This window comes from Belonocnema kinseyi, chromosome 9, assembly GCF_010883055.1.
Source record: "Belonocnema kinseyi isolate 2016_QV_RU_SX_M_011 chromosome 9, B_treatae_v1, whole genome shotgun sequence".
Lineage (NCBI taxonomy): Eukaryota > Metazoa > Arthropoda > Insecta > Hymenoptera > Cynipidae > Belonocnema > Belonocnema kinseyi.
The window spans coordinates 126,732,213-126,736,046 of record NC_046665.1 but is presented as its reverse complement, the minus strand read 5'-3'; the positions used below and the strand labels follow the sequence as shown (position 1 = coordinate 126,736,046).

The window sequence follows — 3,834 nt, the reverse complement described above, 5'->3', positions numbered from 1 at the left end:
TAGTAAAATCATAGAAATTTTTGTGGCATTTTTTTGGCATCTTAATTAAATCTTCGTGAAATATTCAAATCATTGTCAAACTATTGAAATCTTCTGGAACTCGTTAAAATATTTTGGAATCACTGTGAAATTATTGAAATGTTTATGGAATCTTATAGAATATTACTAAAATCCTTCTAATGTCATTGAAATCTTTATAAAATTACAGAAATCTTTGTGAAATTATTGAAATCATTGTCGATTTTTTTTGGAATCTTTCTGAAATCCTTATGAAATCATTTAAGTAATTATTAAATCATGGAACTATTTTAGAATCTTCGTTAAATCCTTATGAAATCAGTGAAAACTATTGAAATATTTGGGAAATCATTGAAGTCTTTTGGAATTTTTGGGAAATTATTGAAAACTTTGTGGATTTTTTGGAATTATTCTAAAATTCTTAAGAAATCCTAGTAAAATCATAGAAATTTTTGTGGCATTTTTTTGGCATCTTAATTAAATCTTCGTGAAATATTTAAATCATTGTCAAACTATTGAAATCTTTGAGAACTCATTAAAATATTTTGGAATCACTGTGAAATTATTGAAATCTTTATGGAATCTTATAGAATATTTCTAAAATCCTTCTAATATCATTGAAATCTTTATAAAATTACAGAAATCTTTGTGAAATTATTGAAATCATTGTCGATTTTTTTTGGAATCTTTCTGAAATCCTTATGAAATCATTTAAATATTTATTAAATCATGGAAATATTTGAAATCATTGAAATCTTTCTAAAATTCTTAAGAAATCCTAGTAAAATCATTGAAATTTCTGTGAAATTTTTTGGAATCTTAATTAAATCTTTGTGAAATATTAAAATCATTAAACGATTGTAATCTGTGTGAAATTGTTGAAACCTCTGTATAATTATTGATATCATTGTGAAATTATTGAAATCTTCATAGAATCTTATGGGATATTTATAAAATGCTTGTAAAATCACTGAAATCTTTATAAAATCATTGTAATCTTTGTAAAATACTTATGAAATCCTTTAAATCATTCTTAAACTATTAAAATCTTCGAAAAGTCATTAAAATATTTTGGAATCATTGTGAAATTATGGAAATCTATTTAAAATTTTTGAAACCTTTATGAAATCCAATGGAATATTCCGAAAATCCTTGTTAAAGCATTGAAATCTTTATAAAATTACAGAAGTCTTTGTAAAATTATTGAAATCATTGTGCAATATTTTGGAATCTTAATTAAATCTTTGTGAAATATTACAATCATTATTAAACTATTAAAATCTTTGTGAAATTATTGTGGAATCTTATGAAATATTTATGAAAACCTTATAAAATCCCTGAAATATTTATAAAATGTTTATAAAATCTTTATAAAATTCTTTAAATCATTGTGAAATTATTGACATCTGTTGGAAATTATTGAAATCTTTGTGAAATCTTGTGGAATTTTTGGGAAATTATTGAAATCTTTGTGGATTTTTTGTAATTTTTCTAAAATTTATTCTTCATAAATCCTTGTAAAATCATTGAAATTTCTTGGAATGTTAATTAAACGTTTGTGAAATATTAAAACCATTATTAAAATATTAAAATCATTGTAAAATTATTGAAATCTCTGTATAATTATTGAAATCTTTGAGAACCTTATGGAAGATTTATAAAATGCTAGTAAAATCACTGAAATCTTTATAAAATCATTGTAATCTTTGTAAAATCCTTATGAGATCATTGAATCTTTAGGAATCATTCTGAAATTATTATCATCTGTTGGAATTTATTGAAATCTTTGTGGAATCTTATTGAATCTTTCTAAAATCCTTAAGAAATCCTTATGAAATCATTGAAATCTTTATTAAATCATGGAAATATTTTGGAATCTTAGTTAAATCTTTATGAAAGCAATCAAAAATGTTGTGGAATCTTATGGAATATTTCTAAAATCCTTAAAAACTCATTGAAATATTGACACAATCGGTGAAATCTTGATGAAATCCTTGAAATCATTAACAATTATTGAAATATTTGGGAAATCATTGAAATCTTTTGGAATTTTTGGAAAATTATTGAAATCTTTGTGGATTTGTTGGAATCTTAACGAAATCTTTGTGAAATATTAAAATAATTATTAAACTATTGAAATCTTTGTAAAATTATTGAAATCTTTGTGGAATCTTATGGAACATTTATAAAATCCTTGTAATGTCACTGAAATCTTTATAAAATTACAGAAATCTTTGTGAAATTATTGAAACCATTGTGTAATTTTTTGGAATCTTTCTGAAATACTTAGGAATTTCTCATGAAATCATTGAAATCTTTATTAAATCATGGAACTATTTTGGAATCTTTGTGGAATCGTATGAAATATTTCTGAAATCCTAAAAAAATCATTGAAATCTTTATTAAATCATTCAACTATTTTGGAATCTTAGTTAAATCTTTGTGAAATTATTCAAATCTTTGTGGAATCTTGTGGAATATTTCTGAAACCTCAAAAAATCATTGAAATCTTGATAAAATAATTTCAATATTTGTCGAATCATTGTCAAACTTTTGAAATCCAAGGGAAATCATTGATATCTTTTGCAACTATTGTTAAATTATTGAAATCTTTATGAAATAAATAAAACGTTTGTGGTTTTTTTATAATCTTTCTCAAATCCTTCAAAAATCTCTATGAAATCATTGAGACCTTTTTCAGATTATTGAAATATTTTCGAATGTTAATTGAATCTTTGTGAAATTATTGACATCTTTTTGAATTTATGGACATTTTTGCAAAATGTTTTCAAATTGATGTGAAATCATTGAAATTTTTGTGAAATCATTGAAATTTTAGTGGAATATTTTGTAATTTTTGTGAAATCCTGGTAAAATCATTGATGCCTTTGTGAAGTTATTGAAATATTTGAGAAATATTTTTGAATATTTCGGAAATCTTTCGAAATATTTGTGAAATTATTGAAATCATTGTGAAATATTGTCAAATCCTTGTGAAATCATTGAAATTGTTGTAAAATGCTTTAAAATATTTGTGAAATCATTGAAATCTTTGTAGAATCATTAGAAATCTGTGTGAAATCTTTAGAAAATCTTTGAAATCTTTGTGAAATATTTTAAAATATTTGTGAAATTATTGAATTCCTTGTAAAATCATTGAAATCTTTGTGAAGTATTTTTAAATCCTTGTGAAATCATCAAAAATTTTGTGAAATAATTTTGAATGTTTGTGAAATTATTGAAGTTTGAGTGGAATATTATGGAATCTTCGTGAAATCCTTGTAAAATCATTGAAACCTTTGCGAAGTTATTGAAATCTTTGAGAAATATTTTGGAATTGTTCGGAAATCTTTCGAATTATTTGTGAAATTATTCAAATCCTTGTGAATTCCTTGTCAAATATTTTCAAATCCTTGTGATATAATTGAAATTTTTATGAAATATTTTGGACTGTGTGTGAAATCATTGAAATTTTAGTGGAATATTTCGGAATCTTTGTGCAATCATTGTAAAACAATTTAAACCTTTGTGAAATTATTGAAATCTTTGTTAATTCCTTATGAAATATTTTAAAGTCCTTGTGAAACCTTTTAAATTTTTGTGAAATATTTTGAAATGTTCATAAAATCATTGAAACATGTGTGAAATTATTGAAAATTTTCGAAATCTTTGTGAAATCTTTCGAAACATTTGTGAAATTATTGAAATCCTTGCGAATTCCTTGTCAAATATTTTCAAATCCTTGTGAAATAATTGAAATTTTAGTGGAATATTTTGGAATTTTTGTGAAATCTTTGTAAAATCATTGAAACCTTA

General features: G+C 22.9%; 1 protein-coding gene across 1 annotated transcript in view; it reads right to left on the bottom strand.

Annotated features, from left to right (window-relative positions):
* The window catches only part of LOC117180738 (afadin-like), a 284,255-nt gene that overhangs the window by 60,296 nt on the left and 220,125 nt on the right, over positions 1 to 3,834 (bottom strand). The gene's annotated exons all lie outside the window — the stretch shown is intronic.